This window comes from Chlorocebus sabaeus, chromosome 21 (assembly GCF_047675955.1).
Source record: "Chlorocebus sabaeus isolate Y175 chromosome 21, mChlSab1.0.hap1, whole genome shotgun sequence".
In the NCBI taxonomy this organism is placed as follows: Eukaryota; Metazoa; Chordata; class Mammalia; order Primates; family Cercopithecidae; genus Chlorocebus; species Chlorocebus sabaeus.
Window position 1 is genome coordinate 26,356,177 of NC_132924.1, and position 27,277 is coordinate 26,383,453.

Below are 27,277 nucleotides of genomic sequence, written 5' to 3' on the forward strand. Positions count from 1 at the left end.
GAGGATACTGACAGAAGACAAACCCAAGGCATGAAGTGGGCGGGGAAGACATCAACTGAGAAGCCAGCTGCCCGGCCGAGCAGAGGCCTTGGCCCTACACCGGCGTGGCTGCCAGGCACCATAACTGGACTGGGCCTTCCTCTCCTCATGACTATGGTATCAAAGGATTCTATGGCTACCTGAGGCATGAGAACACATTAAGTAAAGCAGATAAAATGACTCTAGGGTCTTCTGCCTTGCCAGATCTTTTCCTTAGGATGAGTTTAATGAGGCACACACAGTCCTGGATGTTTTACATGCACCATCTGATTGATCCGTCACAATCAGAATCCTGTGAAACTGTTAGCAGAATGAGGGGAAGACTGGGGTGACACAGTGTGTGAGTGACCTGAACCCAGATCTTTCCTGGCAAAGCCTGTGATCCTGACCACTTAGTGAACAGAAGACAAAAGGGCAGCAGGTGGTCAGAGGGGTACAAATTGCACATTTCTGCTCTGATGTAAATTTCTGGAACCAGTTTGAATTTATTTGAAATAGAAATACTTTGCTGGTCACTAAAGAGGAAATCTGCCCTGATGCCATCCCTTCCAGAAGGCATATTCAACAAACACTGGCTGGAATGAATGGAGAGAGCCTGGAGACAGCCAGGATATCGAGAGGCTCGACCAAGTCCTGGGGCCCCAACAACAGCAAACTCCACACTTGAGGCTACTGGGAACACTCTGCTGAGGTTTGGCTTTATTTGTCCCTCCCACTCTGTGAAATCCTGGGGACTGTCAAATAAATGACAAGACTCATTTTACAAGTAGACCAGAAGTCTGCAGTGGCGAGTCGGAGCTGATTGCCTATCTTATCTTGAGTCATCAGTCTCTCATTCCGCCTTCCACAAACAACTCTCAGTTGTGAGATCTGTGCATGGACCTGATGCAGTGGGCATTTCCCAGGACCTTGGTCCCTCGTGAGCCTTAGGGAATGAGAAACACACTTAGCCCCCCGCTGAGGGGACCTTGACCAGCTGGACCAGAACTGCAGGCAGACTGAAGCCTTGAGGTGCTGGGGGTGGTGTCTAGGCACTAAAGTATGATGGTGACAGTGACCATGACACACAGCACTTTGAGGGGCTGAGGTGGGTGGACTCAAAAGGGATTCAAAACCAGCCTGACCAACATGGTGAAAACCCATCTCTGCTAAAAGTACAAAATTAGCTGTGCGTGGTGGCACATGCCTGTAATCTCAGCTACTTGGGAGGCTAAGGCAGGAGAATTGCTTGAACCCCAGGAGGTGGAGGTTGTGGTGAACCAAGTTTGTGCCACTGCACTCCAGCCTGGGAAACAGAGCAAGACCCCATGTTAAAAAAAAAATCAATGACCATGACAATGATGATGATACATAACTTATAACTCAGGCTTATTACCTGCTAAATTCTTTTATGCACTATTTATGCATTGCCTCATGTAACCTTGACAACGTTTTTTTGGATAAAGAAACTGAGGTCCAGGGAGGCTGAATAACTTTCCTAAGTTCATACACCTACTAAGTGGGAGAGCTGAGATTTGAACCTCAGTGTGTTGGAGTCTAGAATTTCTTACCCCCCTTGTTTGGGGCAGAATATCACCTGTCTACCAAAACTAAATCACAGGCTAGGCGCAATGGTTCATGCCTGTAATCCTAGCACTTAGAAAGGCTGAGGTGGGAGGATCACTTGAGCCCAGGAGTTTGAAACCAGCCTGGACAACATAGTGAGACCCTGTCTGGATAATAAATTTGAAAATTAGCTGGGCATAGTGGTGTGAGCCTGTGGTCCCAGCTACTCAGGAATCTGAAGCAGGAGGATCTCTTGAGCCTAGGAAGCAAAGGTTGCAGTGAGCCATGATGGCCCCACTGCACTCCAGCGTGGGCAGCAGAGCAAGATCCTGTCCTTCCCCACCAAAAAAATCCCACAAAACCCGAAAATCAAACTAACAAATTACAGAGCCTTCAAGGATTTTCTCCAGTAGCAGATTTTCCTGGTCAAGCATGGAGCACCCTCACTTTTTTTGCCCCAGACGTATCTTCCCTCTTGGGGTCATCTCACCTTGTTGCTGCCACCCCTATGTTTCTTAACTCCAAAGACACAGAATGGATCTTTAAAATTAGATGAAAGCAGAACAGTAGGTAGAACAGAATGTAAGAAACATTGAACTAGTGAAGTTTATATTCGGCTGTATCTCCAGGACCTCACCTCACTGGTTTTGTAGCACAGCAAAGATCCTTGGTTCTGGGGCCAGGCATTCCTGTGTTAAAATCTGACTCCATGGCTTCCTAATGCTCTGCTTCTGAACAGAGTTCTCAGCCTTCCATGGTGTTCTCATATGCAAAGCAGGAATGATGGTAATCCCTGCTTTGCTGGGTTATTGGAAGATTAAATGAGACAACGTGCGTGAAGTACTTTGCTGGATGTCTGGCATAAGTAAGTGCTTGATAAATGGAGTCTGTTATCCGTTAGCACAGCAAATATTAGCATCTATTCTATATATTGGGCTTTAGCATAAGATTTCATTTTAACTATCCTCTTTTAAGCTCTTCAGTAAGTGTTCTGGTTTTCTTCATAGAGTTCTTACACATTTCTTATAAAGGTTATCTCTTGGTTTTTGAAGTCTCTGGTTGCTATTTCAAATTTAAGTTTTCTGTTATAACTTCTTTAAAAGTTTAGCAATTATAAAATATTTCAAATCTATTGAAAAAACTAAAAATCAGCATTTTAGCCCCAACTAAATTGGTTAAGTCTACCTCTTTCTCCATGCAAAGCATGTCTACTAGGTAAGTGAGCTCCTCTGTGCCAAACCAAGGGAATCATTCTCCCTGCACAGTTGATTGAGGTGCAGCCCACCCATTTCATTGACTTGGAGAGATAGGTAACCCCTTCCCAGTGGAGGAAAGGTTGTTGTGGTTGATAGGAGCTGAGTCATCATGGTTGACACCCTAAAATTCCTCATCCTGCAATCCTATACCCACGCAAACAAAGGCACCACCATGAATACACAAACTTACAATAGATTGATTATTGCCTTGTATGCTTTCTTTTAAAAAGTACAAATAAACTTACTGATGTCAATAAATATCAGTACTGAATAGTTTCCCATTTTAGGATGCACCAGTACCTCTTTGGATAAAAATATACTGACACCTTTGTTTCTGATGTGTTTGCCATTAAAAATTGCACAGTGGGCTGGGCGCAGTGACTCATGCTTGTAATTCCAGCACTTTGGGAGGCAGAAGTGGATGGATCACCATGTCAGGAGTTCAGGAGCAGCCTGGCCAAGATGGCGAAACCTCGTCTCTACTAAAAATACAAAAATTAGCCAGGCCTGATGGCGGGTGACTGTAATTCCTGCAACTCGGGAGGCTGAGGCAGAGAATTGCTTGAACCTGGGAGGCAGAGGTTGCAGTGAGCCGAGACTGTGCCACTGCACTCCAGCCTGGGGGACAGAACAAGACTTCGTCTCAAAAAAAAAAAAAAAAAAAAAAAAAAAAAAAAATCCACAGTGATTATGAACATGCTTGGTGTGCATCTTTATTTTCCAATTATTTTAAAGATATATTCATATTGCAGGACCAAAAGATTTGTACACTGTAAAGGTTTTCAATACAGACAAATTGTCATTAAAATAAGCTGAGTGAATTTATACTTCTACATCTCCACCAGTACTGATTAATGTCTAATCTTTGCGAAATCAAGATTTAAAAAAATGTTTTTGGATGTGCATAATCTCAGTTCACTTTTCTTTCCTAGTGACAATGAATATTCTTCCCCATGTTTATCAGTTATTCGCATTTCTTCAAAAGTGTATTTTGTCTTGTTCCTTTTGTAGTTATCTTTTTCTTTCCTTTTTTTTTTTTTTTTTTTTGAGATGGAGTTTTGATCTTCTTGCCCAGGCTGGAGTGCAATGGCACAGTCTCAGCTCACCACAACCTCTGCCTCCCTGCCTCATCTTCCCGAGTAGCTGGGATTACAGGCATGGGCCACTACAACAGGCTCATTTTGTATTTTTAGTAGAGATGGGGTTTCTCCATGTTGGTCAGGTTGGTCTCAAACTCCCGACCTCAGGTGATCTGCCCGCCTCGGCCTCCCAAAGTGCTGAGATTACAGGTGTGAGCCACCGTGCCCGGCCATCTTTTTCTTATTGTTTTATAAGGGCTTTTTATATTAATAGAAAAACTAATAAAAACCCCTTTCTTATCATATTTTGCAAATATTTTTTCTCAGCCACATATGTCTTAATTTTGTTTTTAAATGTTTTTAAATTTTGTTTAAAAATACTTTCGCCACCCTGGGCAACATAATGAAACCCTGTCTTCATCAAAAATACAAAAAAAGTTAGCGAGATGTGGTAGTACAAGCTTGTGGTCCCAGCTACTCGGGAGGCACGGGTGGCAGGATCGCCTGACCCTGGGAGGTAGAGGTTACAGTGAGCTGGGATCATGCCACTGCACTTCAGCCTGGGTGACAGAGTGAGACCCCATCTCTATATACATGGGCAGAAAATCACCTAATACAATTAAATCACAGGCCAGGTGCAATGGTTCATGCCTGTAATCTCAACACTTAGGAAGGCTGAGGTGTGAGGATCACTTGAGCCTAGGAGTTCAAAATCAACCTGGACAATATAGGACCCTGTCTCTACAAAAAATTTAAAAATTAGCTGGGCATGGTGGTGCGCGCCTGTGGTCCCAGTGACTTGGGAGGCTGAGATATACGTATACAATGTGAAAGATTTTTTAATTTTACTTTTTAAAATCCTTACTGATTTGAGATGCTAGCAGTTCATCATTTTTCTGCCATGTTCATCATTTTCCATTGTGTTAATATACTTTATTTGTTCATCTTCTTATTGAAAAATATGGACGAACGCTCACTATTTCATTATGACAATATTTCACTGAACATACATAACTTCTGGTGCTGTCCTGCAAGAGTTTCTTCAGGAATAGACCTACAAGGAGCATTGCTGAGTCAAGGTGAATTTGTTTTCTAGGGCTGCCATAACAAAGTACAACAAACTGGGTGGTTTAAACAACAGGTATTCGTTGTCTCATTGTTCTGGAGGCTGGTAGTACAAAATCAAAGTGTTAGCAGGGTTGGTTCATTCTGACATTGGTCAGGGAAGCATCTGTTCCAGGCCTTTCTCCTTGCATTATAGGGGGCTGTCTTCTCCCTGTGTCTTCTCATATCATCTTCCCATTATGCAAGTCTGTCCCTGTGTCCAAATTTTTATTTTATTGGATTGGAGCCCAATCTAAGCACCTCATTTTGACTTATGACATCTGCCATGAGCCTTTTTCCAAGTAAGGTCACATTCTGAGGTATTAGGGGTTAGAACTTCAACATAAGAATTTTGGGGAGAAGCACAATTCAACCCGTATTATTCATCTATCTATCTATCTATCTATCTATCTATCTATCTATCTATCTATCTACTATCTATCTATCATCCGTCTATGAAGATATTGCCAAATTGCTCTCCAAAGTGGTACAACAACCTACAGCCCACCTGCAGTACCTGTAACCTTAGCTTTCTTTATTTAAATAATAATATACAAGCAGACCTTTACATGGTTTCTGATTTTTTTGTTTTGTTTCATTATTGCTTCTACTGAAAACTGCAGCATTTCTATGAACAAGCCCATAATATTAATTAAACTCAGTATTGTGGGACTTTTTTTTTTTGCCAAGCTGATGAGAACAAAACATCATCTCATTTCCATTTCCCTTTGCATTTTCCTTATTACTCTTGAAGTTGAGCATTTTATTTGCCATTCAAGTTTCATTTCTGTGAATTTCTTTGTCCTGCCTGTGTTAGTAGGGCTATAAGTAAAATTGGTATAACAAAGACCTTCAATTCCAGGGACTCAAACAGTGCAGAAGCTCCTTGTTCACTTGCATAACAGTGCAGAGGTGAGTGGGACAACTGGGGTAGGTAGGCAGCTCTGCTGCAGCAAGTAACCCAGGATCCAAATTCCTTCCACCTTGTTACCATCCCATCCCTAGGGTACGTTCTCAGTTCACCAGATGACTCCTAGCCTTCAATAAAGTCTGAATGACACAGTGGACTTTGGGGACTTGGGGGAAAGGGTGGGAAGGGGGTGAGGGATAAGAGACTACAAATTGGGTACAGTGTATACTGCTCAGGTGATGGGTGCACGAAAATCTCACAGATAACCACTGAAGAACTTACTCATATAACCAAACACCACCTGTTTCCCCAAAAACCTATGGAAATAAAAATAAAATAATAAAATAAACAAAAAGAAATTATGCATGCTTCTAACCTTCTAACATTATTATACAATTCAAAATGTATGTTATACAAATTCAATAAACTTGCTTTAATGGCAAAAAAAAAAAAAAAAAAAAAAGGTCTCCACTGCAGCCTACAAGAAGGGGGGGTGGGAAGAGTCCAAGTACAATGCAAATAATGCCTTTTTCAAAATACCTGACTAGGAAATGCCCACATTACTTCCACTAACATCTAATTGGCCCAGGTGTAGTCGCGTGGACACATCTAGCTACAAGGAAGCTGGAAAATGCAGGATTTGGCAGGGCAGCCATTTGTAAGCAAAAACTCCAGGTGTTCTATAATCACATGGAATAACAGGAGAAGGATATTAGAAGAAAGTTCACCATCTCTGCCACAATATTTTCTTGCCTACTTTTCTATAGAGTTTTTGTCTTGCATTTGTTAATAAGTTCTTTATATGATTTACATACTAATGTTTTGAAGGTTGTATGCATACAAATATCATCACATTTCTATTTCCCGATATAAATAAAATATTCATTATATTCATGGTATCATCGTCCATAACAATAATATTTTACTTTAACATATTTTTAAGATTTATCAAACTTTTTATAGTTTCTGCTAACTGTATTTTATTTAAGAAATTCTTTTCTGTACCTGTGTTAAAATGTTTTTCTTCATTTTTTCCTCAATGTTTTACTTTTCATGTTTAGATCTCTAATTCACTTGGAATTATTTTTGTGTATTTTTTAAGGTCGAAATCCAAGTTCTGTTGGTACAGATAACCAACTGGCCTGTCACATTCCATAAACAGAATACCCTTTCCCCAGCGACTGGTGATGCCATCTCTTCCACAGACAATGCTTCCATGCGTTCATGGGGGTCTGTTTACAGCTCTGTAGTGTCATCCCTACCAAAGCCACATTGTCTTCATTATGAGAGTTTTATAATAAGCCTTGATCACTCTTTAGGGAACATTTCCACACTTTCTTCTTCAAAATTGCCTGGCTATTCTAGGCCGTTCTTTTTTCCATGTTATTTTTAGGATCAACTGGCATGTCATGGGAAAAATGTGTGGGTTCTTTACTTGGGATTTCATTGAATTCATAGAAGAACTTGAGGGGAATTTACATCTGCATGAGATTTATTAATATTCTCTCTGTCCATGAAAATGGTATACCTCTTTATCTATCTTCCACATCATCCAGTACCATTTTATATTTTCTTCATAGATGATTTTCATATCTTTTGTTAGATTTACTTCTAGTCAACTTATAGTTTTGCGGGTATAAAGCCTACTTCTAGTCTATTTTCTAATTTGTTGTTTCATGTAAACATGGATACTGCTGATCGTTGTATATTGATCTTGCATCAATTGATCTTATTAAAATCTTAAAAGTTCTAATAGTTTATAATCCTCTTGGATTTTCTATTTAATATATAAATAGTGGTAATTTACCTCTTCCTACTCTTTTTTATATCTTAAATTTTTCCTTTGTTCTATTGCATTGGTGAGAAAATCAGTATAATGTGGAACAGAAGAGGTAATAACAGGCCTCCTTGTTTTTGCTGACTTTAATACAAATATGTCTACAGTTTCACCATCAAGTATAATATTTGGCCTGGATTTTTGTGACAGGTTAAGGAAGTTCTCTTGAATTTATGGTTTGCTAAGGATTTCATATCATAAATAGCTATGAAATTTTATTACATACTTTTTCTGTATTTATAGGGAAAATTATATGGTTTTCTTTCATTACTCCATGACTTTTTTGTTAAACCATATTTAGATTCCTGAGATATTTTAAATTCATTACTCAGTTTAATTTACTAATATTTTACGTAAAATTTTTTTCATATATGTTCATTGTGATATCAATCTAAAATTATTTATTGGTATTTTCTTTGTTCAGTGTTGTTAAGAAGACTACAAAATTAGTTGTCTATTTCTCCCTTTGCTTTCAATTATCAGTTTGTATACCAGTCCCACCATCTGATGTTCTTTTTGCCAAGGGTACTTTTATCTATTAATTATTCATGATGCATCCAGATTTGCTATTTCTTTGTCAATTTCATTTCTAATTTTCTAGAAAACTGAGTACTTCATTTCATTTTCTCTTAAGATTTTTAAAGTCTCTACTCTCTGTAGTTACGGCCTCTTTTTCATTTTTACATCTACATAGTTGTCCACTTATTGTTTAAGCCTATTTGAGTTGGGTATTCTACTACTCAACATTAAAGGCATTCTGGTTGACAGAGACAAAGACATAGGGAAATGTGGTGTACGTTCATACCATAGCAGTGAACTCAGGACCTGTCTTCCACACCACCATGACGTCTTCATGCTCTCCTCTGCTTCTCATCTCTTGTCCTTCAGGACTTGACCAAGCTGATGCCTCCTCCAAGAAGTCTTGCCCAACCATCCCCACCCCAGTGAGCCTGGATGTTTTTATTTTGCTTCCCTCCATAACACCACTTATCAGTCTGAATGGAAATGATCTGTCTCTCTTGTTAACTTGGGCACTCATCCAGAGCAAGGAAACCATATTCATCGTTCATCCCCAGAGGCAGGCAAGTGCCTTGCACATAACAAGTGCTCAACAAATACTTTCTCAACAGAACTGTAAATGGAGCAGTGTGGTGCATGTCAGGAAGAGTAGACCAAGGCCAGGCCTGGAGAGAGCACTTTGCCCAGAACATATCATTCTCAAGCTATAAAAAGATAGCAGCCATAAAAATACATGCACAGGGGACTGCATGTGTAAAACCAAAGAGCTCACCCCCTTGGGTAGGCAGCTTGCCCTCTGCCTGTCTGTTGCCTCTTCCTCTGTGTCAGCCTTATTTATACTGGGGACATGGCAGAGTGCCTCCTGGCCAAGAGTCCCTGGCTGGCAAGTTGGGGCGGCCCCTGCTTACTCCAGTTTCTGTCTTCCTCCACTCCCCTCCACTTCTCCACCCACCCTCACCCCTGCCATGAGGCACAGAAATCAAGGCAACCATGGAGGATGCTGGGCTTTGGAGCCAAATAGTCTTGAGTGAAGTCTTGCTTCTGCCCCTTCCAGGCCACGCCCTCCTGGGCAATTCGCTTCTCCTCTCTGCACCTCAGCTTCTCTCTTCCCCATCCTCCATCCCAAGATTCCAACTTTTGAACACACAGGAAGTTGCATGAACTCATTTCTGAGTCCCACTGCAGTCAGCAACTGTATATTCAGCAGTGGGATATGGGCCTCTGCCATTCAGGGCCAATTATCCTTTCTGCTCCTCACATCTCCCTCCACAATCTTATCTGCTGTTCGATCTCCTCCTCTCCCCATTTTTTCTTAAATTCTCTTTTTACTAGGTGGAGGAGGCCCCTGGTTAGGAAAAGCCTAGAAGCAATTTAATGGTACACTTAATCCTTTTGTTGTTGTCTAGCCTTCGGAGGGCAGAAAGCCAGGTGCTCCCATTGCTCCTCCTGGGTAACTCAATTAAAGGAATTAAAAGGCTTCGGTTACATTATTAATTTTGAAGCTGTGTGCTTCTCACTCAGTAGGGACCCAGGACAACTTCCAATGCAGATGGTCTGCAGACACTCTACCCCAGACAGTCACATGGCAGATCATCCTTAGAACCCCTTGCCTGCTTGCTTAGCATGGAGCAAGACTCTCACACAACTGTCCCTCTCATGTGACATTCACAACAACCCTGTGACTTGGGAAGGACAGATTTCTTTATGTTTCAGGTGCTTTCCCAAGGCACTGAGGACACAGAAGCTCAGTCAGTTAAGAGACTTGCCCAAGGCCACTGCCGGGTAGTTTTGTGGTATAGCAGAAACTAGAACACAGCTCCGTAGACATTTAGGTTGGGTTTGTTTTTTTTTTCTCTCTCTCAGATTTTGCAGCACTTAAGGTGATTATTTGTATAGATCAGAGTATCTTTATGTTTACAATGAGCACAGACTTGGGTTGATACTATCCTCTAGGGGCATGCTTTCCAAAGACGGCCACAACAACATTCTAACCCACGTGCTCTTCTCTAGTACAGCCTTGCCACTCCCCCACAGCAAGAGACTAAGTCTAATTTTCCTCCCCTTGAATCTGAGCTGCCCTTAGTGGTTGGCTTACAACCAATATAATTTGGCAAAGTCATACTGTGTGACTTTTGAGACTAGTGATACAAGGTCATGCAATTCCTCTCTGGTTTCTTTGGTTCAAATGTTCCCCACATGAGTGCTCTTGGAATGTCCCTCTTATATGCAGCTGCCATGATGTGAGAATCCCAACCACAGAGAGTATGTTCCCAAACTCTGTTCAGTGGACAGTCCCAGCTGAGCACAGCTTCAAGTTGGCCCAGCATTAGACGTGTGGATGAAAAGCTTCCATATAACTCAAGCCCCCAGCCATGTGAGTCTTCCCAGCTGAGGCCCCAGACATTCTAGAGTGGGAAAAAGCTATTGCCATGTTGGGAGACATTTCTCCATGGATCTCATGCAATTCTGCATGTCTTGTAAGCAAAGGTGCTGACTGCCTTTATTCCGGATTATCCCCTAGAAGGCACTTTTACAGTGAGCAACCATGGAAAAAAGAGGTTGTGGAGCAAAGGACGGGTTTGCTTACAGCCTTGAAAAACAGAGATAGCATCCTGTGTAATAAAGATCATCTCCCTGTGGCTTAAGATAGACATGCTTACTTCTCATTATAAAAGACTCAGGTCCCTATGCTCAGGGTTCCTCTCTCATAATGCCACCCACTGTGTGTGCAGGTGTCACCTGGCCCTCTTTGCATCATCCTGTGGGAATTGGGCCTCAGGGAACTGACACAAGAAAATACTGATACTCAGGCTACTGCTGTTGCTGTGAGTAATAAAGTCCTTTGTCTCTGACTCGGGAATCTCACATTTTCTACCTGCATCCATGAAACTGTGGCAGGCTAGCTTGTTACTTTGCAAATAGGGTAAAAATCTCAAACCCTTTACAGTTCTTGATACCCTAGTGTGCCCTGTCTGAATTCATGGAAGCATCCAGAATCCAGGAGCATAATCAGATGGTTTTTGGTTTATGGCGTAAGCTTCAGGTGGCTCCTTATGCAGCAGCAGGTCACCAGACAGACACAAACATAATCAAGACTGATTTCTTTTCTTCATGGGGCCTCCGGTCTGGGAGGAAGAATAAGGCATGATGTACATAGAAATGGTAGGCAGGGCCAACATATACAGGATGTCCTGGATGGGCAAGGACAGACACTCAGATGTTCATTCCAAGTGTCCATTCATGAATGCTGATTTTTTCATAGCAGCTGAGGAGACTTCAGGGGAAAAGATCACTGTAGTTCAACATGTATAAACATATCTGATGCATGGGGATGGCCTGATGGAGACTGAGGACATAGAGGTTTGGGACAAAGTGTGGAAACTGAGGCCCAGACAGTCTGGTGTTGTGTTTGCTGTTGGGGGAAGGGGTTGCATGTATGAATCCAAAGAGCCCCATCTCTACAGGCTGGAATCCTTTGGTGCCCAAGCACGTTCTCTTATGGGGCACACCTAACTGAGGGTAGCACACAGATAGTGGGGAGCTGTCTCATTTTACAAAATTTCTGGTGACCAAACTGAATGATCAGGAATCAGTACCCAGGAATAGGGGTACTGGAGGGTTCAGGGTCCCAGGGTCGGTAGGAGCCTGATGTGCAGAGTTGGCAGGATTGTGGCTGCAGATGGCACTAGAGGCATCAGTGGATTTGCAGCTTCACTGGTGGGGAAGACGCAGTGCTATGTCAAAGGAGGGGACCACTAGCTCCAAGAAGCAGCCTGCCAGACCACAGGGGCCTGGATCTGTAGCCTTGGCAGCCAATGTAAAAGCTTCATCCTCAAGCAGTCAGCAGAGGCTGGTTTATGTTTGGTCTCAAAAGGTCCCTCAATCAAAGTGGCTTAAAACAATACAAATGTCCTTGTGGTTCAGTAGGGAGATGGGATGGGGCAGGGGAATGCTTTGCCCCATATAGTGGTCACTCAGGGACCCAGGCTGATGCAGGCTCCATCTTCTCGTGCTGCCCTCTCTACATGAGACCTAGGACTCACTGTCTCAGTCGAGGAGAGAGCATGTAGAATTGTGCACCTGCTCTTAAATGCCTCCACCAGGAAGAAGCACATAACCTCTCATTTCACTGGCCAAAGCAAGTCAAACAACCATGTGTTATATCAAAGGGTGGAGGCCAGAGTGTAATCTTCTCATATGCCTGAAAGGAAGGGCAGGCTGGACCTATTGTTCTTAACTGTTACCATAGTACTACTTGGATGAGCTTGGGCCACCTTGCTGGAAGATCCCTTTTGAACGGGACAAAGATGGTACACTCATTGCAAGCTCTCTTTATAAGTTTGACACGCAGCCCACCTGATGGGGCCTGGCCACAGCTACAGGTACCTCTGCCCACACAGAGCTCTTTAAGCTTTTGGGGGCCAGCCCTCTGCCATGCTGTTTTAGTCTTGTGTGGGAGAAAGAGGTGAGAAACAAACCATGCGATATTTCCCCCAACCTGTGATCCCGCGCAAGGCATTTCCTGTTCTGTTCTCTTTCAATACTTCTGATTATTTCCAGGAGGAAAATTGTAGACTGGGGCCACTAGGTCTCCCGTGTCTTTCTAACACTTGTTAACCTCTCTTGGTAACAAGGAAGAAACAGATCTGTATCTTAGATCCAGGTAATTGTATTTTTTTTGTAATATTCATTTTCATAAATACCATCTATTTGAAACAAGAGATACTAGTTTTCAGTCTATTTTTTGATGTGTTTCTTTTGAAATATAGTTATTTAAATTTTCAAAAACAGACTTAGCTCACAAAAAGCTTTAAGAAAATCATAGAACTTGTTGAATGAGAGTTGGCCCAAGAATGTGAAGGTGTTAAGAAATGACTGAGGTTTGGCAGAGAGGCATCTAATAACACCTCGTTTTTTCAGTGAGAAAACCACAGCAGAGCAGGATTTGAACTCAGGCAGTCTGGGTCCCGAGTCTGTCTTCTGGATGTTTAACCAGTACCTGCCAGCAGTGTAACCTTAAGCACAAATGATGTGAAGTATATAGGCCTCAGTTTTATCATCTGGAAAATGGGGATGATAAAATTGCTTATCTCAGAAGGTTTATGTGAAGATTAAATGGGTTCAAATATGAACAACTGTTAGAATAGCACTGATAACTTGATACTGGCTATTTCTGTTATCACTGTTTACACTATCAGTGTCCATCTCGAGTGCACTTCTCTCCAGCTGCTTTCCTTTTGCAGATCAGGCCTGGGACTGAAGCTCACTAAAAGGAGACATTTAAGTCTTGTGGTTTATTCTGTTTTTATTTATTGGAGCAAATGTTTTCCTTGAAAATTAAGTAATTGAGTTAGTGATCACCAAACTAGGCCAAACTGGGCCTGGCCTTCCCTGCAATCAGTTACTTCAAAAGCAGTTGTTGCTTAAAAACAGGCGATGTAGCTGTTGGCCCCCTCCTTACTTCCCAATTCTCTCTATTCATTTCTTTGTTCTGTGATCTATTTCACGTTCAGGTGGGAGTGGCTGACTGCCTGGCTGCAGCAGCTCCTCTCTATTAATCTGGGCTGTGGGGAAGCGGGGGCTGGAGGCAAGCAGGAGGATGAAGTACAGCAAGCTAATTGCTGTGTCAGACATGTGATGTCCCAGACCCTAGAGCAGCCCACGCAGGTGGAGAGACAGATACCGGCGCTGGTGCCGAGGAGCATGTCAATCACAAGGGGACTGACAATCTGCAAGAACAGCTCACAGAGTGCCTGGCCTCCAGCATCCTCTCCTAGGACTCCAGGCTGAGATCAGACACAGTGTTTCAGGGGCTCAGGCTTCCACTGTTTTCTGCAGAAAATCATGTAATGGCTAAAGGGCCTGGACTCCTGAGTCACCAAGTGTGGGGTTGAGTTCTGGCTCATTAGCTGCACAAGTCTTAATAAATGACTGAATCTTCCGGAGTCCCTGTTTCTTCATCTGTAAAATGAGGATACTAATATCTACCTTAAAGGTTTGCTGTAGAAATAAAATGAGATCGCTAATGTAAACTAGTCAGTAGAAAATAGCCTCTGACCCCATTTTATGCTGCTTTGTGTTCATGAGCGGAAGGCTATAAGAAATTGCAATAGGCTAATGAAATAACTATTCTTTCATCCACTTTTCTCTTGGTCAAACGCTCCTGCCCAAACCAAATTATGACCTTCTTTTTTCCCCTCACAGATTGCTTTTGTTTTCCCTTTCTGAGTACGTTCTTTTTCATTTTATAATATTGGTGCCCTTAAAATGGCAGTGCTGCTATCTCCTTAAGGGAACGATAAAGAATTGACTACTAGATCAATCCTTGGTGCATTTTCCTTCCATTATTTTTAGTGCACACACAAACAGGGTTTCATCTGGCTAGCCTGTGGCCACATGTCAAACTTTTTTGTGAAACAGTAAATCCGTGGGATATGAATAAATGCTATTCATACAGAATCCGGAGTCTATGTACAAGCAAATTTGGAAAACACCCAGTCAAGCAAAGTTTTAAAAATTTACTTTAGGGCCCTTCCAAGCCTTTACTTTGCTGATGTGTAAAAGAACAAGATAGGATTCAGTGTTTCCCAAACTTATTTGCCTGTAGAACCCTTTCTGCCAGGTTGGACCACTTGGAAGGGCTGGTGCCTTGAAAAGCTTCTCAAACTTTACTGGGCACGTGGATCCTAGGGGCTCTTGTTTAAATGCAGATGCAGTTTGGGAGCTCTGGGATTGGGCTGGACACTCTGCATTTGTGCCAAGCGCTCATGGCATGCTGATGCTACTAATCTGAAGACCACACTTGGAGAGTCAAGACCCTAAAGGGCTATCACATGGCACAGATGTTTGGGGAAATTCTCTTTACTAGGAAACAGCAGAAGAATCTAGTCTCAAATCAAACTGTGTTTGGGGCAGTGGAAAGAACACTCACCAGGAGTTGGAACATCCAATTCTAGGTGAAACAGGAGAACTGGCCCCAGCTGGGTGAACTTGGATAGGACGTTTCTCTTCTTCAGATCTCGGTTCCCTCATCTGTAAACATGAGTAGGAGATGTTGCATTAGTAATAATAACTAGCCCTATAGAGTTGCTGTGAAGATGAAATGAAATTTTGTGAACCAGCACTTAGCAAAATCTCCAGCACTAAGCCAACACTGGTTAGAACGTTAAGCCACCTTTACATTGAAGCTAAAATTTTGTGTTAGAATCACACTTATGGTTGCCACAACCCTCTTAGCTTTCCACAAAATATATGGCTCGGCCGTGTTGGCCCAGACTCACCTGCCTCCTCTGCCAGCCATTGCCTAGATGGGATTGAGCAGCCCATGTATTGACGGACTGTCAGAGGCTGCCCAGAGCCCTGTGCTGAGAAGGATGCTCCCAGGGCTCAACAGGAAATAGCTCCTTGGCCAATTAACCTTGTCTGCTATGGGTGTTGAGAGGAACAGCATATGCCATCCACTCTTGCTCCCCTGGGCCCTGCTCCCCACTTTGCTTATAATCACACAACTTTTATAAAATGATGACAGCCTCCCTCCTCATGCTCAGCCCACACTTAAAATCTCCTCTTTCTTCAGGGCACAAAGCCAACAGGTAGCCATGCAAGTAGCTATTGACCCCACTCTGCCCTGCCTTCCCCACATTTGAGTCTGGTCTGGGGGCTCAGGCCTATGTTCTAGGACCAAAAGGGGTGACTCTCCTGTCGGGAGGCTTTAAGAGGTCCCCTGAGCCTTAGGTTTTTCCTAATCTCACGGATATCTGATTGTTCCCCAACTGGCCATATCACCATTCTCTATTTTACTGGGGTTGAAAGGATCTTCAGGCCACTTCAAACATGAGTAAAGCCATCGATGCCGTGCTCAGTGACCTCAGTCTTCAACTGCTTCTGCCCTAGCCCACATTGTTCTAGCTCCAAAGGCTCCCACTTCAGTCCAGGCACCTTACCCCCGCATCCAGAGAAGTGGTGCTACATCCTGTTCCTCAGATCAGAAGCCTCTGCATCATCATGGATGCTTTCCTCTCCCTTGCTAATTCATGCCTGGCCAATCCACATCCTGTTTGCACCAATGTGGGAAATGACAGGCACCCACGAGGCTAAGGTACCTCACATCACCATTCTCAGATTCATAGAGGTGAACCTGGTGCCTGCACACTGCCCCCATCCCTCCTCCTGGGACCTGATTGATTGGCTCAGGGGTCAGCCTGAACCCCAGTTGGACCATGCAGTGTCCCTTCCATGGAAGTGAGAGAGAAGGCTACATAAACTCAAGACCTGTCATGGCCTTGCTTCCATCCCCCACCTCTCCACTCCCCACACCCCACCTTCCCCACCCCCTAGGCACATGGGGAGGCAGAGGAAGCCAATCTGTAGTTACAAAGGAGAATGCAGAAGGTGAAGGAAAGAAAGGAAAGAGGAGAGACAGACAACCCTGGCAGTAATGCTCCTCTGCCCAGGGTTCTGTCAAACACCACTGTGCCTTAGTAAGAAAGCCCCATTCTGCTTAAATAAGCATTTGGGTATCTCTGATTTAAGCAACTACAAAAATTCTAACCACAAGGTACCCCAATTCTACAAGAGCGATATGGCTCAATCTGAGAGTTTGTTTCCTTCTGAACTGGCCCCATCCAGGATACCACCCTTCACACTTAGATGGTTGCAATAGTCGTCTAGTTATCTGGTTTGTCACTTTTATAAGATTATTGTTTTTCTAAAATTAATACCCAGGAAATAAACATGAAACATGAATGTAATTTTCCTACTCAAAGGCAGTTCCAACTCCCCATACTTACATTTTTAACTCGTTTGCTCACTATTCGAAGTTCTTGTAGATTTCAAAAACATGACCAATAGTCACTACTCTTAAAGTAACAAAGAAGGTGATATAGCAGATGCTGCAAACTGGCTCATTCAATGTTCATTCCAGCCCCTTCTAGTACCTTCCAATTCTGAAGAAGCTGGAAAGTCAAAGACTGCATTTCCCAGATTCCCTGCTTCTGGGGTTCTGGGTGCATTTAGTTTCCACCAATCAGTACATATATGAGGATGATATGGAACTGAGTCAGATAGAGAGAGAGAGGTAAGGAGTATGTTTCTTCTCCTGCATTCAGAGAGAAAAAGAATGATGGCTCTGGAAGTTCTCTCAGAGAAGTAAGGAAACCCTTAGTCCATATAGTCTCCCTTCTCATTGGCCCAAATTAGACCACGTAACCATAACTGCATCCATTGCTGTGGTGAGTGGATGATATTATGTCGATTAGTGTAAGCCTGAGGCAGAGGTGTCCCCGCTCCTAGAGCCAAGAGTGGGGACATTTCACTCACCACACATGTAAGCTGTATGGAAGAGGTGAACACTGAGATATAATCCCAGATGATGACAAATAAAAGAAAGATGTTGGAATGGGAAATACCATGACTGCTTCTTCTCAGCTATAGTCTAGGCCCCTCCAGGGCAAGAATCTAGTCCAGTAGTTCTTCCAAAATGTCTTCAGTAATCATTAATTTCTGTTTCCACTGGGCTTAAAGAGACATTGACTAGCAGGTATCTGTCACTTTGTTTTCCTCTTTAGTTCAAATTGCCTCTCATCTGTGGGGGCTATGAAAAGTGGACAGGAGCGATCTATGAAAGTGTCAGTTAGAACCCAAGTTTGTGAATTCCCTTTGGTGAATAAAGCATCATCCGTATTTTCTAAGTTAGTGACAGTCTAGGAGTTGCTGTCTTCAGTGGAGTTAATGTTTCCAGCATATCTCATCATGATGCCAGCTGTGTGCCCTCACTAGAAAATAGAAGTGAATAGGCTCCAGCAGCCCCTACCCTGGGTAAGCTTATACTTTGATGAGGAAGAGAGTCATTTACCAAATAAACACATGTCATTACTTATATGCTAATTATAAGTGCTCTGAGTGCCAGGAAGGAAAAGCATGGTCACTAGAAACACCTTATGCCTCAGTCTTTCCCTGTGAATATCGTACTTCACTTCCTTGGCACAGCTGCCCCCAACACATATCTACCTTGGGCATCATTTCTGAGGCTGCATGGCCAAGGCCATAAATCTGTGCCCTTGTTTAGCGTGGCATGTCCTCTCCCTCTAATCCAATCTTCCCTCTGTGTGTTCTCGGTGCTCGCTCATTCGGTTTGACAGCTATTTAATAAACCGATCTGCTTGCCTTTGACATGAGGCAGAAGTGGTGGGTGTTGAAGAGCTGCGAGGCCCTCGTGGACAAGGAAGCCCTTTCCCACTCAACACTCTTCCAGCTCAGTACAGATAAATTGTGGAGAACTGGAAATTAACCCAAGCTATCTTCTTTTCTTAAGAAAAAAAAAAATCACTGGAGACCCAAGAAGCAGAGCAAGTACCATAAGTGAAAGAGATGGCAGAAGAAATCACATTTCCTGGCTCTCAGGGCAGGGGTGAACCCAGATCAGGAGCCTGGGAGCCTTCCTTCAATCTAGCTTTTATCACTTCAAAGCAGAAGGTCTTAAAGGAATGCCCTTTTTGATTGATTCTGTCTTCAAAAACATGAAAGAAAAGGCATATTTTCTTAAGCCCAGTTGCTGGAAGCCAAGCAATTTCTCCGAGGTGCTTGGGTTGCAAATCTCTGTGATCAGGATGCAGTTTAGTGTGGCAGAAAAAGCACTGGTTCCACAGTCAGCAAACCATGCCAGGATTCTGGCTGCCTCTCACAAGCTTTATGACTTTGGGTCATTTTTCTCAGCTCTCTGACCCTCAGTTTCCTTCTTTATAAAACAGGCATGCCATTCACCTCACAGAGTGGTCATTAGGATTAGATGAGAAGGCATATGGGAACACTCATGGTACATAATAGTTGCTCAAAGAATGGTAGCTAATTTTATTGTTTACTGATAGTACTGAAAAAAAAGCAAATCTGCTACCCATTCCATCTCCAAGTAACTATGTATTCCTGTTTGTTATTGGTGTATCATATAGAATATGTTTACTTGCATTGCACTTGCATTGGTGGAGCCCAGGATCTATTTCCTCTATGTTTTCAACCTTGATCTTAGGGTGTAGTATCATTTCTCACATTCTAATATCTCTTTAAACAAAAAATAGAAGATGTACAAGCCAGGTCTGGGTTATTTTTGAACAGGAAGTTTAGACCATTGGCTTAAGAGTATGCAATCTCCCCTGAGAGTGGATGTGTCTCTGGCTGGGCCAGTCAGAGCAGATGTGGTTTCAAGACTAAACCTAGGTGGGTTCAACAGCTAAAACTGAGAAGAGCCAAGGGGTTTGAGTCCAAGCTGTTCTTCATGGATCAACATTGGTTCAAGGTAGAAAGTGAAGTTTGGGTGGCAAAATCCAGGAGCAATGGTTATGCCAGATACCAAGTATGACAATTCCAATTACATGTTCAGGAATTGGGAAAATGATACTGGGTGGTTCCAGGAGCCCAGAGAGTCTGTAGCAAGCTGGACTAGGTTCAGGGCTCCAATTATTATCTGTTCCTTATACACTGTAGGCCATGGTTGTTTTGGAGGCTCCTGGGCATCAATGTCAACTCCCTAAGTCAAGACCTTATGTTATCCGACATTTTCTGAAATATCTATATATTATTCTTTCCTCGTTGCATGGTTATCTGAATAAGTAGCCAAAAGGAAGGACTGGAAAAACTGAGTGACTGGGAGAATCACTATCAAATGACTGGGAAAATTGCTGCTGAATATGAATGCTGTGGCTTTGCAGAATTGTTCTTTCAAGGGACTTGGCCTATATTTCAGTCAATTGTTTCCATGTCTGAGAACAGTCAGGAATCTTGAATTTTCACTAGGGCTGCTGTCCACAGGCATCTGACCATTCATCCTTGACTTCTTTTGGTTGTACATATTAAGTAATGCTTTTGTTTGTTGCCCAACTCTATCAGCCCTAGGAGCACAATATTCTGTCAACTACCTCCATCTCTCTGTTGGTCTGTCCTCAAGGCCACCACTCTGCCTTTGCTGCTTATTGCAATAGTTGTGCCCACCTTGCTTCTGATGGTTAAGAGCTACCACCTGCCCTTTACGATTCTGGGATCTGGCCATCCCCGTTGCTCTCAGGAGCTCAGTTTCATATTCACATCTCCTGTTGGAAGCCCTGGTCCATGAAGACAGTCACCATTGAGCTGCATGACAATTCTAGCACATTCTCTGGGCTGTCCTCCCAAACTTGGTCAGTTGGTAAGTTTCCTGGCCTTATGAAATATACCTGTTCCAGCATACCCAATTCTTCCAGGCTTTTGATTCTTTCTTCCCTATCTGCCACGGCAGTTCTGCAGGTGCTCCTTCACTTAGTGGAGGCCATCACTTTTCTCAAGCTTCCAATAGCCATTCTAGCAACCCATTAGCCCTGACTTCAGGATCCTTGCCCAGGTGTTAAATCCTAGATACGGGAGAGTTCCCCATACCAAAACACTCTTCTGTATCAAACTTTATTTCCTCCTCTTTTGATCCTGTACACGCAGGGCCCATGCACACTTCCCAGGACCCACCAGTACATACTGCTAGATCCAAGCTTTGACACTTGTTATCGGTCTTATTGCCAGTAAGGGGGATGGTGTGAGAGGCAGTGGGATCCTGAGTGAGGACAAAAATTGTTTTGTAATTATTTCACTTGTCCTTTTTGCATGATCTTCAAGCAAAGGGAGGGGTACTATTTTCTAACAAGTAACAGTGAGCCACTTACACCAAGTGGGTTCAAGGTTATTTAGGCACTCAAGATTTTCATAGCAGATATTTCACACCCAATTATCAGGGTCTCTTTCCTTCTGAAGCAGAGTTCTGGCCTTTGGGAGGGAGACTTGCTAGGCTGAGAAGTCAAACTTCTCTTAAACCCACTTCTTATGAACTGGTGGTTAATCATCCTGAGCTGGTTATAATCTTCAAAGAATCCATGCATGCAGCAACAGCCACTTGGTGCCACAGTCTTTGTGGTTACAACTTTTCTCATTCCACTCAAGTTCACCAACTAATATGCCCCCATCCACTGATGTCCTAACCACATCCACCACCAGTACAAGTTGTAACCATCACACCACCACGCAGCCTGCTAAGGACTGTTCATGCTCCACATAAAAACAGGGTCTCATTGACAGCCCTGGCTGTTTATCCAGCTTTAAAATCCCATTTTAAATTCCACGTTCTAGGACCAATTGTAGTTCCATCTTCTAGAAACAAATGCTGAAGTGGAAAATTATGTGCAGAAAGTTTACTGGTATATACTCTCAACAATAAACCTGTAAATAAATGAAGAAGGCTGGATTGGAAAGAGGGAGAAGCTAATCCACAATGATGCTGCAGTTGAGGCTTTAGCTAATTCTATGAGGAGCTTTGGAGAAGGAATGGCTCTTCGTAGTGTCTTAAAGTGAGGCAAGCAGGGCAGGTCTTGGAATCTCTGCACTGGACAGTTATTTGTTATGGCCCAGCCCTTGCGAGGGAAATGTCTGGGCAAGGCAGTTCCCTGTGGCCAAGGGCAATGCTCAGTCGGAAATGCAGGTGTGGGTTATCCTAGCAGCTAGGGAATGGGCATGTCAGCCTTGGAGAGGGCAGCCAAGCAGAGCACCACAGTATCCACTTCATCATGTAACCAATATCTCACTTAAGATATAACACATTTCTGTCACCCTAGAAAGTTTCTCAGACCATTTGTCGTCAACCTCCAGCCACCCAACCTCCAGCCACCCAACCTCCCACCTCCCTACCACCAAGAGAAAACCACTGTTCTGATTCTATCACAATAGGTGAGTTTTGCAAGTTCTTCAACTTTATATAAATGAAATCACAAAGAAAGTAATCTTTTGTATTTGGGATATATCTTTTTTAGATTTAATCAGATTTTTGCGAATGTCAGTTTTTGAAATTGTTAGTCATATTCCATTGTACGAATGCACCACAAATTGTTTATCTGTTTACCTGTTGATTGACATGTTAGTTATTTTCAGTTTCTTGCTGGTAAGAATAAAACTGTCATAAGCCTTCTTGAACAAATCTTTGTATGAACAAATGTCTTCATTTCTTTCAGATAAATATCTAGGAATGAATTGGTGGCTCATAGAGAACATGTATTCTCATTTTTGTTGCTTTATTTCAAGTCACTTTAAATAAAGTGACTTTTTAAAAAAAATATTGAATGTGGCCGGGCGCGGTGGCTCACGCCTGTAATCCCAGCACTTTGGGATGCCCAAGCGGGTGGATCACGAGGTCAGGAGATCAAGACCATCCTGGCTAACACAATGAAACCCCATCTCTACTAAAAACACCAAAAAATTAGCCAGGCGCAGTGGTGGGCGCCTGTAGTCCCAGCTACTCAGGAGGTTGAGGCAGGAGAATGGCGTGAACCCGGGAGATGGAGCTTGCAGTGAGCCAAGATCACGCCACTGCACTCCAGCCTGGGCAACAGAGCGAGACTCTGTCTCAAAAAAGAAAAAAAAATTGAATGCATTATATACACTCTATATAATACACCAATAAACTATTTTATTGAGGTATAGTTGACATGCAACAAATGGCTCATATTTAAAATGAGCATTTTCGTCATCCTCTCTAAGTTCCCTGTATTCTTTGTAATCACTCCCTTCTATATTCCCATCCCCATCCCCCAAGCAACCACTGATCTGTTTTCCCTTACTATAGTTTGTATTTTCTAGAGTCTTAAATAAATGGAATCATATAATATGTACTCTTTTGGGAGGATGTTTTTCTTTTTCACTCAACATAATTGTTCCGAGATTCATCGATGTTGTTGTATGTATCAATAGTTCATTCTTTGGGAATGTGGTGTTTTTTTGTTTGTTTGTTTTTTGACAGAGTTTTGCTCTTTTGACCAGGCTGGAGTGCAGTGGCGTGATCTGGGCTCACTGCAATCTCCACCTCCCAGGTTCAAGCGATTCTCCTGCTTCAGCCCCCCAAATAGCTGGGATTATAGGCACCCACCACCACGCTAGGCTAATTTTTGTATTTTTAGTAGAGACAGGGTTTCGCTATGCTGGGCAGGCTGGTCTCGAACTCCTGACCTCAGGTGATCCACCCATCTCAGCCTCCCAGGGAATATGTATTCTTAACAGTTAAAGAACTGATCAACAGTCATCCAAAGTAATTGTCCCCTTTTGCACTCCCACCAGCAATATGAGAGCTCAATTTGTCTACATCCAGTTGACACACTTTTGGTGTTGTCAGTCTTTGTAATTACAGCCATTTTAGTGATTGTAAAGTGATAACACACTGTAGTTTCTCATTTGTATTTTCCTGATGAATAATGAACAGTTTGCATGTGTTCCTAGACCATTTGTGTGTTTGGAAAATGTCTACTCAAGACTTTAGCTTTTTTATTGTATTGTTTGTCTTTTTATTATGATTTGTTGGTAGTTCTTAATACACAAGCATACCTCAGAGATAGTGGGTTTGGTTCCAGATCACCACAATAATGCAAATATCATAATAAAGCAAGTCACACAAATTTCTTGGTTTTCCAGTGCATATAAAAGTTATGTTTACATTGTAGTCTACTAAGTGTGCAACAGCATTTTCTAACAAAACAATTTACATACCTTAATTTGAAAATACTTTATTGCTGAGAAATGCTAACAATCATCTGAGGCTTCAGTTAGTTGTAATCTTATTTTTGCTTTTATTATTTTAAATTGACATGAAACAATTGTACATATTTATAGGGTATAGTGTAATATTTTAGTACATATATACAATGTATTATGATCAACCAGAGTAATTAGCTTACCAACCACGTCAAACATTTGAGTCATAATCTTTCTGCTGGTGGAGGGTCTTGCCTCAATATTGATAGCTACTGACTGATCAAGTGACTGTGGCAACTTCTAAAAATAAGACAGTAAAGTTTGCTGCATTGATTGACTGATTTCCCGTTCATGAAAAATTTCTCTGTAACATAAGATGCTGTTTGGTAGCACTTCACCCACAGTAGAACTTCCATCTAAACTGCAGTTAATCCTTTCAAAGTCTGCCACAGTCTTACCAACTTAGTTTTGCATTTTAAATTATTTGTCGTCATTTTAACAATGTTCACAGAATCTTCATCAGGAGTGGATTCCACATCAAGAAACTACTTTCTTTGCTCATCCATAAGAAGCAACTCCTCATCTGTTCAAGTTTTATCCTGAGACTGCAGCAATTCAGTCACAACCTCAGGCGCCATTTCTTGCTCTAGTTCTCTTGCTAGTTCCACCACATCTCCAGTTCCTTCCTCCATTTAAGTCTTGATCCCCTCAAAATCATCCATGAGGGCTGGAATCAACTTCTTCTAAACTCCTGTTAATATTTGTGATGGTTAATATTAGGAGTCAACTTGATTGGATTGAAGGATGCCTAGATAGCTGGTAAGGTATTGTTTCCGGGTGTGTCTATCAGGGTGTTGACAGAGGAGACTGACATTTGAGTCAGTGGACTGTGAAAGGAAGACCCGCTTTCAATGTGGGTGGGCCCCATCCAATCAGCTGCCATTGCAGCTAGAACAAAACAGGCAGAAGAAGGTGGGATGAGCTGGCTTGCTGAGTCCTGGCTTTCATCTTTCTCCCATGCCAGATGCCTCCTCCCATTACTCCTATCTTTGGACATCAGACTCCAGGTTTTTTGGCCTTTGGACTCGTGGATTTAAACTAGTGGTTTGCTGGGGGATCTCAAACCTTCAGCCACAGAATGAAGGCTGCACTGTTGACTTCCCTGCTTTTGAGGCTTTTGGACTCAGACTGAGACACCACTGGCTTCTCTCTTCCCCAGCTTGCAGATGACCTATCGTGGGACTTCAGTTTGTGATCGTGTGACCCAACTCTCCTTAATAAGCTCCCTTATATATATACATATATCCTATCAGTTCTATCCCACCGGAGAACTCTAATACGATGTTGATATTTTGACCTCTTCCCTATGAATCACAAATATTCATGAATCACAAATATTCTTAATGGCATCTAGAATGGTCAATCTTTTTCAGAAGGTTTTCAACTTACTTTGCCAGATCCATCAGAAGAAATCACTCTCTATGGCAACTAGAGCCTTACAAAATGTATTTTTTAAATAATAAAACTTGACAGTCAAAATATCTCCTTGGTCCATGGGTTCATTAGTTGCAGATGGATGTTGTGTTAGCAGGTGTGAAAACAACCTTAAAGTCCTTGTACATCGTCATCAGAACTCTTGGGTGGCCAAGTACATTGTCAATGAGCAGTAAGATTTTGAAAGGAATCTTTTTTTCTGAACCATAGGTCTCAACAGTGGGCCTGAAATTCAATTATCTATGAACAAATGTGCTATGAACAGATGTGCTGTCATCCAGACTTTGCTATGCCGTTTCTGGAGCCCAGGCACAACAGATTTAGCATCATTCTTAAGGGCTCTAGGATTTTCAGCGTGATAAACGAGCATTGGCTTGAACTTAAAATCAACAGCTGCATTAGCTTCCAAGAAGAGAGTCAGCCTGTCCTTTGCAGCTTTGAAGCCAGGCATTGACTTATCTTCTCTAGCTATGAAAGTCCTAGCTGGCATCTTCTTCTAATATAAAGCTGCTTTGTCTATATCAAGAACCTGTTGTTTAGTGTATTTACCTTCATCAATGATCTTAGCTAGATCTTCTGGATAACTTGTTACAAATTCTACATTAGTACTTGCTACTTCACCTTGCACTTTTATGTTACAGAGATGGCTTCTTTCCTTAAACCTCATGAACCAATCAACCTCTGCTAGCTTCCAACTTCTGCAGGTTCCTCACCTTACTTGGACTTCATAGAAGTGATGAGAGTTAGGGCCTCGCTCTGGATCAGGCTTTGGCTAAACGGAATGTTGTGGCTGGTTTGATCTGCTATCCAAATCACTCAAACATTCTCTATGTCAACAATAAGGCTGTTTCACTTCCTTTTCATGTGTTCACTAGAGTAGCCCTTTTAATTTACTTCAATAGCTTTTCCTTTGTATTCAGAACTTGGCTAACTGTTTGACACAAGAGGCCTATAGCTCTGAGCCTATCTTAGCTTTTAAGATGCCTTCCTCCCTAAGTTTAACCATTTCTAGCTTTTGATTGAAAGTGAGAGATGTGCAACTCTTGACTTTGAACACTTAGAGGCCATTGTAGAGTTATTAACTGACCTAATTTCAAAATTTTGTGTCTAGGGAATAGAGAGGCCAGAAGGGGGGGTGGGGGGCGGGGAGAGAGAGAAAGAGAGAAAGAGAGAGAGAGAGAGAGAGATGCGGAAACATCTGGTTGGTAGAGAAGTCGGAACACACACAACATTTATCAATTAAGTTTGCCATCTTATTTGGGCACAGTTTGTGGCACCCCAAAGCAATTAGAATGGTAACATCAAATATCATTGATCACATAGCACCAGACATGTATAATAACAATGAAGAAGTGTGAGATACTGCAGGAATTACACAAAATGAATGCATGCTGTTGGAAGCATAGTGCCAATAGACTAGCTCGATTCAGGGTTGCCACAAACTTTCAATATGTAAAAATCACAATATCTATGAAATGGAATAGAGCAAAGTGCACTGAAACAAGGTATGCCTGTATTCTGGATGCAAGTCCTTTATTAAGCATACACATTGGGATATTCCTCTCAGTCTTTGGCTTTCATTTCATGTTTTCAATGGTGTCTTTTAATGAGCAAAATCTTTTAATTTTGATGAAGTCTAATTTATTATTTTTATTCTTTCATGGTTAGCGTTTTAGTGTCCTGTCTGTGGAATCTCTGCTCATCCCCGGTTGTGCAAGTATTCTTTATTTTCTTCCAGAAGTTTTATTGAATTAGCTTTTAAGTCAAGTCACTCTTAATGCCACATACGGCTATTCAAACATAAGAAATCTTTGGTAAACGTGACCAAGCAGTGGAGTACAGAAAATGCGAAGGATGTGGCATTGGGCAGGGGCCTTGAGGACCACAATAGCAGTGTGGTACCCAGCCCGGACAATCAAAGTCTCCCAAGTGCCAGGGAAACGTCCTCCTCTGCAGCTGTAAACTTGAA

At 42.4% G+C, this 27,277-nt stretch overlaps 1 long non-coding RNA gene across 1 annotated transcript in view; it reads right to left on the reverse strand.

The window, feature by feature from the left end:
* LOC119626312 (uncharacterized) overlaps window positions 1-27,277 on the reverse strand; it is a 69,514-nt gene that overhangs the window by 13,257 nt on the left and 28,980 nt on the right. Inside the window, exon 2 of the long non-coding RNA XR_005242507.2 lies at window positions 15,221-15,321. This is a non-coding gene — a long non-coding RNA (uncharacterized lncRNA). The remainder of the gene's footprint in view (window positions 1-15,220; window positions 15,322-27,277) is intronic.